Source organism: Vulpes vulpes, chromosome 9, assembly GCF_048418805.1.
Source record: "Vulpes vulpes isolate BD-2025 chromosome 9, VulVul3, whole genome shotgun sequence".
Taxonomy (NCBI): domain Eukaryota; kingdom Metazoa; phylum Chordata; class Mammalia; order Carnivora; family Canidae; genus Vulpes; species Vulpes vulpes.
Window position 1 is genome coordinate 85,938,044 of NC_132788.1, and position 13,273 is coordinate 85,951,316.

The 13,273-nt window shown below is 41.8% G+C and overlaps 1 protein-coding gene and 1 pseudogene across 1 annotated transcript in view; both read left to right on the top strand.

Annotated features, from left to right (window-relative positions):
* DENND6A (DENN domain containing 6A) overlaps nucleotides 1-13,273 on the top strand; it is a 109,142-nt gene that overhangs the window by 92,109 nt on the left and 3,760 nt on the right. The window lies entirely within an intron of this gene.
* On the top strand, nucleotides 1,865-3,093 carry LOC112909835 (pygopus homolog 2 pseudogene; annotated as a pseudogene).

A 13,273-nucleotide genomic window follows, 5' to 3' on the forward strand; every position in this document is an offset into this window, starting at 1 on the left:
TGCACTTTTGAATACCAGCCTTTCTCTGTTACCCACTACTTGAATGCTGTGCTGTGCATTTCTTCAAATTAAGATTCTTATTGTCAGGAGTACCTGGGTGGCTCAGTCAGCTAGGTGTCCAACTCTTGATTTCAGCACAGCACAGGCCTTGGTCTTAAGGTTGGGGTTAAAGCCCCATGTTGGGTACTGGGTATACAGCCTACTTAAAAAAAAAAAAAAAAAGATTATTGTCTAATAATCATAGGCCTCCTTCCGTTTTACTGGCATCACCACTAGGCTTAGGTTCTTCTGTTTCTTTTTGCCTCCCCATTCTTTTTGTCATCATATCATCATTTCTGTTTAGCAATTAGAAGGTTAAACTTCATGGAAGCCAAGAGTTGGACATGTAACCAACTGAGCCATCCAGGTGCACTTTTGCACTTTTTTTTCCCCTCTCTATATATTCTTGATACAAGTTCTTTCTCAGATATATAGTTTGCAAATATTTTTCCCTCAGTTTGTGACTAGTCTTGATTTCCATAACAGCATCTTTTAAAGAAGCAGAAGTTAAAAAAATAAAAAAAATAAAGAAGCAGAAGTTAATGAATTTCTATGCAAATACTTCCTCTGATTTTGATTAGGATTATATTAAATCTATATTTAAATTGGGGAAGAAGTGACATCTTAATTGCCCCCTGATCCATGAAGAAAATATATCTCTGTTATTTTTGTCTAATTTCTCTCAGCAATATTTTGTGGTTTTCAGGGTATAAATGTTTCTTTCACATCTTCTGTCAGATTTATCCCTATGCCTGTCTTTTTTTTCATGTTATAAATTATATCATTTTTTAAATTCTCAATTTTTCATTCCAAAGTTTAGTTCAAAATGCTAATATATACTTGATTTTTGTATACTGATACTGTATCTCACGACCTTAAAAAACTCATTTACTAGTTCTAGTAGCTTTTTTTTGTAGATTCCATCATATTTTTTACCTAGAAGATTATACCATCTCTGAATGAAAACTGCTTTACTTCTTTCAGTAGATGACTTTTTTTTCTTGCCTGATTGCACTGTCTAGAATCTCCAATACAGTGTTGAATAGTGCTGATGAGAGTGGACATCTCTGTCTTGTTCTTAAAGGAAAGCATTCAGCCTTTTATAATTAAGTATAGTATTAGCTGTAGGGTTTTTGTTTGTTTTGTTTTGTTTTTTTGGTAGGTGTCCTTTATCAAGTTAGTGAAGTCCTCTTTTATAGAAGTCCTATTGCTGAGAATTTTTTTTGTTTTGTTTTGTTTTGTTTTGTTTTAATCAGGAATGGGCTTTGGATTTTGTTAAATGCTCTTTCTGAATCTATTGGGATGATCATATAGTTTTTCTTCTGAGTTTGTGAATATGATTGATATGTTAACATTAATTGACTTTTGAATGTTAGACCAAGTACATTCCTAGGATTAATTCCTCTTGGTCTTGATGTTGTTACCCTTTTAATATGTTTTTGGATTTGACTTGATAAAATTGTGTTTAGAATTTTTACTCCTGGGATGCCAGGGTGACTCAGTGATTGAGGATCTGCCTTCAGCTCAGGGTGTGTGTGATCCTGGGATCCCGGGATAAAGTCCCACATCGGGCTTCCTGCATGGAGCCTGCTTCTCCCTCTGCCTTTGTTTCTGCCTCTCTCTGTATGTCTCTCATGAATAAATAAAATCTCTTTTTAAAACAAGAATTTTTACTTCTGAAGGTGGGCAGCTGATACTCCACTGGATGCCTGGCCTCGCCACCTGGCCTGGCTGCTCCTCAAGAGCACCCTGACCCCCTCCTGGGAATGGTGCCCCTGAGGACAAGTCTGTCCCCCACTGTTGCTGACCCCTGCCCTCTGCCCTCATGGCCACCTCAGTGCCACCCCCACCAGACAAGCTGGAGAGAGGTGGCTGCCCCCCACTGCCCTCTGCGCCATCTGGCACCAAGAGGAAGCAGGGCAAGGTGGGTCTGAAGATGAAGAGCCCAGGAAAGAAGTGAAGGAAACCAAATACTCAGGGCCCTGCATACTCACACCTGACAGAGTTTGCACCATGTCTGCCTCCCATAGTAGATCACCTGGTTGCATCCAACCCTTCTGAGGATGTCTTGAGAGCCCCTAAGGTGGGGGGCACAGCCCCTCCTTTCCTTGGCAGTTGTGTTTCCTTTGGAGGCTTCTGTGCACAGGGGGGCATGGCAGGCCAGGTATGCCCAGGCTAGGGCATTAGAGGTGGTCCCCAGCCTCTTCATCAATAGCATCCCCCCTTCCCTCCCAACCCTATGGGCCTTGTTTTCAACATGAACAGCCCCCATCCCCAACACACAGCCCTGCAGGGCCCTGGCTGCTAACCCCGAAGCAACATGAGCTTTCCTAGCCAAACCTTCCACTAGCCTCTGGGTCAAAACTTCAGCCTCCTGGTGGACAGATGATGCCAGGCCTGGGAGGATCGGCCCATGATCTCACCCACCATAGGACAACCTCTCAGAGGGGAGCTGGGCATCCCTTCTCTCCCCCAACACTTTGTGCAACCGGGAGCACCTTTTGGGCCTTCTCCTCCAGAGACCTGGTCAGGGGCCCCCCAGCCTGCCCTCCAATACAAGTCCCTTCCCTGGTCCAAACCCTGGCTTTCCTGGTCTTGGTTAGGATGGGGGAAAGGCCCTGAATCCACCTGCCCCTAGTGCTTTTTCCCAGGAGCCTTACTTAGGCTCCCTAGCTGCTGCTGTTAATGGGATCAGCCCAGTCTCTCCCCTCCCGCCCTCTGCTCCCGCACTGCAAACAGCAGTGGGCGGGGTGGGGGAACTCTGGAAACAAATAGCCTGGCCCCCTCAGCAAGGCAAGTGGGGACTCAGGGCCTCAGCCTCCCCCCCAGGTGTGGTGTACATGTGTGGTACCTGTTGCAAGGAGGTGAACAATGACTAGCGTGCTGTCCTGTGTGAGGCCACCACAAGTACACACGCATGACAGAGCACATACGGACTGCTGACCACTGAGGCCTCAGCCTTCTAGGCTTGTGATCTCTGCCTCAAGACCAAGGAGATCCAGTCTATACAGCCATGACGGTGTGGGGCGGCAGGTGGCTGCTAATGATGGGTGACACTGGTGAGGGTGATAGTTTCCAAGTCTGGTTCTTGGTTCTGGTTTCCACTGGCTTCCCGTCCCCGTGGGGCAGAAACACAGTGGCTCCTGGGGGCAGAAAAAGAACGGAGGTGGGCAGGCAAAAGAGCCTGGATTGCTCATTTTTCCAGAAACTTACTCATACATATTGAGATCTACAGAGATCCAGGAAACCAAAGCCCTGCCCAGCACTGTGGTGGCCCCAGTCTCAGGAGACCTAGAGGTACAACTGCAAGAGAAAAGAAGCCAAAAGGAGGATCTGGAGGGCAAGGGTCTCTTCTGTGCAGACGATGGATGTGCCAGCACCTGTGCCTAACACTCCTATCTAGCCCCACACAGCAGCCTTAGTTTTTTTTTTTTTTTTTAATTTTTTTTTTAATTTTTATTTTATGATAGTCACAGAGAGAGAGAGAGAGAGAGAGAGAGGCAGAGACACAGGCAGAGGGAGAAGGCAGGCTCCATGCACCGGGAACCCGATGTGGGATTCGATCCGGGGTCTCCAGGATCGTGCCCTGCGCCAAAGGCAGGCGCCAAACCGCTGCGCCACCCAGGGATCCCAGCAGCCTTAGTTTTTGGAGTGAAGTGTTCAAGGTTTCTGGCCAGAGGAGTTGGGGTCCCGTCCCGGCAGTCTCCCTTTCATGGGCTTTAGGACACAGATTCAGGCAATAAATGGGAACTTTTTCCCTTTCTGACTTTCCCCTCACTTCCTCCAAGACCTACCCAAGTCCTACCCCCTTAGAGAACCAAATAGCTGAAAGAAGCAGGAGAGCTCTTGGCTAGGGCAGTTTCTCAGTGATTTGGGGCTTCAAGACGATGGGTAAGAGTCGCTGTCCAGACATGCGTCCCTCATACCAAAGCCACTGGCCCTTTCTCAATCTCTCTAGGGCTTTTGGCACTCTGCCTCCCTGGCTGGGTTGAAGGAAAGCTTGAAAAGGCACAGAGCCCTTACACCTCATGTCCTGTTAGAAGGGTCCTTGTCCCCACCTGTGTGTGAGGGAGGCGGTGGGACTGGCATTGCCATGGTCCTGAAACGCATTCCAGAGTCTGGATGTGCTTTGCTTCTCTTTCCCTATCTTCCTGTATATCTTCTTGGGCCTGGTGATCTAGCAGTTCTCATTCTTCTCAGCCAGGCCTGCGCTGGGCTTTATGTGTTAATATTTTATTTTTGAGGCAGCACTTGCTGCCCATCCCAGAGATGGGCCCGGGACCGGGTAGGAGCCGGGCACTTTTGCTCTTTTTCTCTTGTGGCTCATGCACACACTCCTCAGTGGGGTGGGGAAGGCAGGCACAGGTGTGGCCCTGGGAGGAGCTGGTGGTCCCTGCCCCCTTCTCGTGGGACCCTAGCATGTGAAGAGAAGACAAACAAATATACTGCAGAACTCACTGGGCTGTCCAGGTGGAGCCGGCAGCTTTTGAGACTGTAAGAAAGAAGGGAGAGGCCTCTGGCCTTCTCTCTACCACCGTCCAGGCTCCCTAGTGCTCCCCAGCCCTGCCCTCACCCTGCCCAGCTTTATGTTGTGTTTGTGGTTCTGTTGCCCCTCTTTTATCTGTCGCTGTTTTTGTCACATGTTCCCCCTGCCTCAGCCCCATCTCTGCCTTTTGTAAGTGGCTTCTAGGGGAGGGGGTGCTCAATTTTTCTCTCCCTCTCACCCCACTACTTTTTGGAAGAAAGCAGGAGTGGCAGAGATGGTGTGTGTGTGTGGGGGTGTCTTTTGTATGACTGAATTAATAAAATGACTTGAAACCCTCCCCACAAAAAAATTTTTGCTTCTGTGTTGGGTATATGTAGGTATTGGTTCGTGGTTTCTTTGTAATGTCTTTGGTTGAGGTGTCAGGCCTCAGAGTGAGTTTGAATAGTGTCGTATTACGTATTTATTAAATGTTTGGTAATAGTCACCAGTGAAGCCATTAGGGCCTGGAATTTCCTTTGTGGAAAGGTATTTACGCTCAATTAAAAAAAAAAATAGACACAAGGCCATTAAGTTTATCTGTTCCTTCTTTTTTTTTTTTTTTTAAGATTTTATTTATTTATCCATGAGAGATACAGAGACAGAGGCAGAGGGAGAAGCAGGCTCCATGCAGGGAGCCTGATGTGGGACTCCATCCTGGGACCCCAGGATCACACCCTGGGCCAAAGGCAGCGCTAAACCGCTGAGCCACCCAGGCTGCCCACCTGTTTCTTCTTGAATAAGCTTTGCTAGTTAGTGTCTTTCGAGAAATTTGCCTGTTTCATCTAAGCTGTTAAAATTATGGGCATAGGGGCAGCCCGGGTGGCTCAGCGGTTTAGCGCCACCTTCAGCCCAAGGAGTGATCCTGGGGACCTGGGATCGAGTCCCATGTCGGGCTCCCTGTGAGGAGCCTGCTTCTCCCTCTGTCTGTGTCTCTGGCTCTCTTTCTCTGTGTGTGTGTGTCTCTCATGAATAAATAAATAAAATCTTTTTTAAAAAAATAAATAAAATTATGGGCATAAAACTGATCATAATATTCTCCACTGGATCTTAGCCAAAAGACTGAGAAGCAATGATCATATTTTCTTGTTCTTGTTTTAACTATCTGTAGAAACTGTAGGGATGGGAATCTTTCTCATTCCTGATGCTGGAGACTTACAAATTTTTTTAATCTTCTCAAAGAATTGGATTTTGGTTATATTTTCTCTTTTTTCCTGTTTTCCATTTCATTGATTCCTGCTGTTGTCTTTCCTTTCTTCTCACTTTGGTTTTAATTTGCTCTTCTTTTTTTTTTTTTTTTTAGTTTCTCAAGATAGAAGGTGAGGTCATTGATCTGAGACCCTTCTCTAATGTAGGTATTTGTGCTTATGCATCCCCATAGCACATTAAATTAGTAACATCCCATAAACTCTGATATATTTTCATTCAGTTCAAAATATCTTTTTACTTCCCTTTTTATTTCTTAGATGGATCCATGGGTTAATTAGAAGTCTTACTTTCCAAATATTTGTAGATTTCCCAGAAATCTTTTTTTTAAAGATTTTATTTATTTATTCATGAGAGACACAGAGAGAGAGGCAGAGACACAGGCAGAGGGAGAAGCAGGCTCCATGCAGGGAGCCCGATGTGGGACTCGATCCAGGGACCCCAGGATCATGCCCCAAGCCGAAGGCAGGCGCTCAACCACTGAGCCACCCAGGCGCCCCTTTCCAGAAATCTTTTTGTTTATTTCTAATTTCATTTCAGTTTAGTCTAAGAACATACTTGGTGGATGTTAAATCCTTTTAAGTGTATTAATATTTGCTTTGTGGCCCAGAATACAGTTTATCATGGAAAATGTTCCAGGTACACTTGAGAACAATGTGTATCTTAGTGTTGTTGGGTAGAGTGTTTTATAAATGTCAAGTTTGTTGATAGTGTTGTTGGTGTCCTTGCTGATTTTCTCCTACTCATTCTATCAATCATTAAGAGAAGTCTACTGAAATCTCTTGGTTTTATATATCCTTTGCTCTGAAATCCACTTTGATATTCATACAACTTCAGCTTTCTTTTGACTAGTGTTAGTGTGGTGTATCTTTTCCATACTCTTAACTATATAGCATATAGTTTGTTGCTACTTTTTTTTTATCCAATCAAATTTTTCCTTTTCATTGATTGATGTGCTTCTACCATTTACAATTCATGTGATTATTGATATGGTTATATTTGAGCCTATTATCTTGCTATTTGTTTTCTCTATTTTTAATCTCCTCTTTATTTCCCTTTTCCTTTTTATTTGACTTCGAATTAATGGAATATTTTTTATGATCTCATTTTATCTTCTTTGTGAGATTATTGGCTATAACTCTGTATTATTTTAGTGTTATAGTATACATTTTTAACTTATCGGTCTACCATAAGTTGATTTTTATGCCACGGCAGGTATAGAATAAGAATGTTACAGTAATGTACTTCTCTTTCTCTCCTTCCAGCCTTATTGTTTATGAATTTTAATTCTGCATAAGTTATAAATCTCACAATACATTGTTATTTTGGTTTAAATAGTCAAATTTGTTTGTTTATGCACCCAACATGGGGCTTAGCTAGCCAGGTGCCCATAAATAGTCAATTATCTTTTAAAAATATTTAAATGGTAATAAAAATTTCTTACTTATATACTCTTATACTTAACTTTTTTGCCCGTGCTCTTTAATTCTTTTCTTTTTTTTTTTAATTTTTTATTTATTTATGATAGTCACAGAGAGAAAGAGAGGCAGAGACACAGGCAGAGGGCGAAGCAGGCTCCATGCACCGGGAGACTGATGTGGGATTCGATCCCGGGTCTCCAGGATCGCGCCCTGGGCCAAAGGCAGGCGCCAAACCGCTGCGCCACCCAGGGATCCCTAATTCTTTTCATAGATGTATATGGTAGCTCTTTTTTTTTTTCCCTGAAGAACTTCCTTTAAAACATTTCTTATAGTGCAGGCTTTATTTGAATTATTTTTAAAGATGTTTTTACTCTGAGGGTACCTAGCTGGCTCAGTGGCTAGAGTATGGTACTCTGAATCTTGGGGTTGTGAGTTTGAGCCTCACATTGAGTGCAGAGATTACTTAAAATCTTTTTTCTTTTCAAGATTTTATTTATCTAATTTAGAGAAAGAGAGAGAGAGAGCATGAGCAGCGGGAGGAGCAAAGGTGGAGGGAGAGGGAGAGAAAATCTTAAGCAGGCTCTGCACTGAGCATGGAGCCCCACCAGGGACTCCATCCCACCACCCTCAAACTATTACCTGAGCTGAAACTAAGAGTCCAATGCTCAACTGACTGAGCCACCCAAGTGCCCCTAGATTACTTAAAATCTTTAATAATATATATATATTATTAAAGATTTTATTTATTCATGAGAGACACAGAATGAGAGGGAGGCAGAGACACAGGCAGAGGGAGAAGGAGGCTCCATGCAGAGAGCCTGACATGGGACTCGATCCCGGGTCTCCAGGATCACGCCCTGGGCCGAAGGCGGTGCTAAACTGCTGAGCCACCTGGGCTGCCCACTTAAAATCTTTTTTTAAAAAGTGTTTTTATTATGTATAGATTTGTAAGTTGTCCCTTTTTCTTTCAGTATTTTAAAATGTTACTCCACTTTTATTTGCATTATTTCCAGTAAGAAATAGAATTATATTTTTATCTTTGTTCTTATGTAGTTAATAAGCCTCTTTCTCTGGCTGTTTTTGAGATTTTATTACTGGGTTTTGTGTTATTTGACAATTATACTCTTTGATATAGTTTTATTCAAATTTCTTGTGCTTGGGGTTAGTTGACCTTGTATATGCGGTTTTGGTTGTCATCAAATTTGGAAAATTTGAGGGCATAATTTTTTTTTTAAAGATTTCACTTATTTATTCATGAGAGAGAGAGAGAGAGCGAGAGAGAGAGGCAGAGAGACAGGCCTAGGGAGAAGCAGGCTCCATGCAGGGAGCCTGATGTAGGACTCAATCCTGGCACTCCAGGATCACACCCTGGGCCAAAGGCAGGCGCTAAACTGCTGAGCCACCCGGTGACTGGGGGGATAATTCTTGAAGCATTTTTCCTGTCCCCCTTCCCTTCTTTCAGAGGCTTCAATTACTCCTGTATTCGACTTCATGAGGCTGTCCTATAGGTCATGGATACTCTTTATGTTTCTGTCTTGTTTTATAACTCTTCTATCTCTCTGTATTTCATTTTGAATAGTTTCTGCTGCTATGCCTTTAAGTTCATTAGTCTTCTGTATTGTCTAATCTGCTGTTTAATTCCATCTAGTCTATTTTTCATCTCAGACATTGTGATTTTTATTTCTAGAAGCTTATTGTTATCTTTATTATGTCTTCCATGTTTCTACTTACATGTAAGTAACATTGTGTCAGTTCTGAGGTGGTTCCAACTGGTTATCTCATTATATATCTCAGTATAAAAGGGTCATGTGTTCCTGACTCTTTGCATACTTGATAATCTTAGATTAGATGCCAGAATTTTACCTTGTTGGGTATTTTTGTATTCTTATAAATCTTCTTGAGCTTTGTTCTAGAATCAGTTAGGTTACTTGGAAATTACATCATACTTTCAGGTTTTTTATGATTTTTAAGTAGGTCCAAAGCAGTGCTCAGTTTATTTAGTTTTTGTTTTAATTCCACTAGTTTACATTTGTTTCAGATGTACAATTTCATGATTCAACACTTCCATACACCACTTGGTGCTCATCAGGACAAATGTACTCCTTAATCCCCATCAATCATATTTACCTCATCTGTCCACCCACCTCCCTCCTTGGTAACCATCAGTTTGTTCTCTGTAGTTAAGAATCTGTTTCCTGGGTTGTCTGTCTTTTTTTTCCCTCATGAACATTAGTTTTGTTTCTTAAGTTCCGCATAGGAGCATCATATGGTATTTCTCTTTCTCTGATGGATATACTTCACTTAGCATAATACTCTTCAACTCCATCCATGTCATTGCAAATGATAAGATTTCATTCTTTTTTATGGCGAAGTAATATTCCATTGTATATAAATACCATGTCCTCTTTATCCATTCATCAGTCAATGGACATTTGGGCTCTTTCCATAGTCTGGCTATTGTTGATAGTGCTGCTGTAAATATCAGGGTGCACGTATCCCTTCAAATTAGTATTTTTGTATTTTTTAAAGATTTATTTATTTCTTTATTATTTATGATAGACACAGAGAAAGAGAGAGAGAGGCAGAGACACAGGAGGAGGGAGAAGCAGGCTCCATGCCAGGAGCCTGACGCAGGACTCGATCCCGAGACTCCAGGATCGCGCCCTGGACCAAAGGCAGGCGCCAAACCGCTGCGCCACCCAGGGATCCCCGTATTTTTGTATTCTTTGGGTAAATCCCTAGTAGTGCAATTGTTGGATCATAGGGTAGTTCTATTTTTAACTTTTTTTTTTTAAGATTTTATTTATTCATGAGAGAGAGAGAGGCAGAGACACAGGCAGAGGGAGAAGCAGGTTCCATGCAGGGAGCCTGACGTGGGACTCGATCCCTGGTCTCCAGGATCGTGCCCTGGGCCAAAGGCAGGCGCTAAACTGCTGTGCCACCTAGGGATCCCTATTTTTAACTTTTTGAGGAACCTCCATACTGTTTTCCGGAGTGGCTGCATCATTTTGCATTCCCACCAACCAATGCTCAGTTTAGAAGTAATTATTCTTCACTACTGCGACAAGACCTTCTTGAATACTCTAGACACTATCTTATGAATTATGAGTTTTTCCAATCTGGCTGGTAAGAACATTGTTCCCAACCAACCATGGGCACTATTCCCTTTAATCCTTTCTGTCGGCTCTTTCCTTGGCTTTGGTTAGTTCCTCACATGCATGTGCTAATCAGTGCTCTGCTGAATACTCTAGAATCCTCTGCAGATCTCTAGGTGGATTTTTGTATAAGGGTTTTTTCTTTCTGTGCATTCCTTCTTCTCTGGAATTCTGCCTTAACTTTGATTTCCCCTGACTTCAGCTCAAAGAGTTCACCAGGCTACCCTCTGTTCCCCTAAGATGTGACCTAAAAATGCCCTCAAGGCTATAAACTGGAGCACACTCAGGTTCAGGGCTCACTTGCATTTGTGTTCTGTATCTCGTACTCACTTTGGCAGCACATATACTAAAATTGTTTTCTGTCTCTCAAGGATCATTGTCCTTCATTGCCTGGTGTCTAGTGTCTTGAAAATCATTGTTTTGTAACTTTCGCCTGCTTTTTGTTATTCATTATTTTAGGTGAGAGTGCAAATCTGGTCCTTGTTACTTGATCTTGAGCAATTTGGTTTTAACAGCCTTCCAAGGAATTCTGGTGCATGTTAAACTTTGAGGACTAGATAGATCCATGAATTGAATGTTAGGCAATTATTTCACTAATATGCTCAACTGCCATACACCATGAAGACAGGATTATATGCAGTAAATCTAATATCTGGAGGAAAAAGATTTTTGTAAGGAAATTCACTCATTTCTATGCTTTGTAGCATGAAAGATATGTCAGTGATTGTGAGATATTCGAAATATTTATACAATCAAGATAGATGGAGATTTGGGCAAGGAGAGGAAGATTTTGTGAAATAACCTTATTTCATTAATGTTGCTATGGTACATAGTAGTCAGACATTTAGCTTTAAGCTACCTAATAATTTAACTGAAATTTTTTATAAATGTTGTGATAAATACAAATTTGAGTAGAATTAGTTGCCTTAGGCTATGTACCTACCATAAAATCACTCTGCTTTAAAGTATACAGAAAACTAGGGCTCTGGGGTGGCTCAGTTGGTTAAGCATTTGCCTTAGGCTCTGGTCATGATTCCAGGGTCCTGAGAGCCCTGCATGGGGCTCCCTGCTCAGTGGGGAGCCTGCTTATCCCTCCGTCCCTCTCCTCTTCATTCTCTCTCTCTCACTCAAATAAATAAAATCTTTAAAAAACAAAACAAAGGGACGTCTGGGTGGCTAAGCGGTTGAGCGTCCCAGGCGTGATCCCGGAGTCCTGAGATCAAGTCCCACATCGGGCTTCTTATGTGGAGCCTGTTTCTCCCCCTGCCTGTGTCTCTGCCACTCTGTATATCTCATGAATAAATAAATAAAATCTAAAAAAACAAAACAAAACAAAACAAACAAACAAAAAAACCAACAGAGTACCACAGTACCACTTCTTCTGGGAGTCAGGAATGTAACTGCTGTAAATACTTTGAAGGAAACTAATCAAGTTACTGCAATTCCTTAAAGTTTCCTGCAAGAAACTTTAAAATAGTTTAAGATATGTATAAAATTTATGCCATCTTTATTAAGCAAATAAAGTATTTTAAGAAGTATTTTAAGCTGGGGAAGTAAGTGTTGACTTTAATAAACTTTACCCAAATTATTAAAAAACAAAACCCTGACTCCTAGGAAAGATGTGGGCACAGATCAGATATACAAGCCTTCCCACAAAATCAAATGGAATAAATAAAACTTTTTTTTTTTTTTTTTAAAGAAGACACTGAAGCTAAGGAAAGTTCTTACCTACATGACAGAGGCTTTGAGTTGCTGAGAGGTAACAACTTAGGTCAAACTATCCACCAGACTCTGGGAATTCACACACCACTCCCATTCCCAGTGGAAGAGAAAGGAGTTGGACAAGATTCTTTGTAGAAGCACAGATACTGTTCCACTATTGCAGATAAATAACAATGTCCAGAGAACATGAACTTTATTTTTTTTGTAAGATTTTATTTTTATTTATTCGTGAGAGACACAGAGGCAGAGACACAGGCAGAGGGAGAAGCAGGCTACCTGTGGAGGAGCCCAATGTGGGACTCAAACCCCAAACCCCAGAATCCCGACCTGAGCCAAAGGTACTCAGCTGCTGAGCCACCCAGGCATCCCAAGAACATGAACTTTAAACAAGATTAGTGATGAATTACAGTCAGAGAAAGATATCAAAATGGAGTTTTGAGAGGTTGGGAGGTAAAAAAAAAAAATTATACTATTGTACAACTAACAAGTAGACTAGAAATAAAGCTGAGTCACTTTTGCAGAGGGCAAAGTGAATGACATGGATTAAATTGTTGAGAAGAATAAAGGGATAATGTATATGAAGCATGATGTATATGAACAAGATTAGTGATGAATTACAGTCAGAGAAAGATATCAAAATGGAGTTTTGAGAGGTTGGGAGGTAAAAAAAAAATTATACTATTGTACAACTAACAAGTAGACTAGAAATAAAGCTGAGTCACTTTTGCAGAGGGCAAAGTGAATGACATGGATTAAATTGTTGAGAAGAATAAAGGGATAATGTATATGAAGCACATATACTAAGTGCTTGATAACATCTGTTGTTACTAAATATTAGCACTATTTATAGAATACATACTCTCAAGTGCTTTGAAAATTTTAAAAGAAATCATGGTTTCCTTAACCATGATAACCTGGGCAGCCCAGGTGGCTCAGCGGTTTAGCGCCTCCTTCAGCCCAGGGCGTGATGCTGGAGACCCTGGATCGAGTCCCACGTCGGGCTCCCTGCATGGAGCCTGCTTCTCCCTCTGCCTGTGTCTCTGCCTCTCTCTCTCTCTCTCTAATAAATAAATAAAATCTTTAAAAAAAAAAAAAAAAAAAGAATCTTGCATTCTAGTGTAGCATACACAATCAACAAAAGTAATTATATTATTAAATCCATAGAACAGGAACGTATATAAAAAAAAATAACTGGCTCAGTTAGTAGA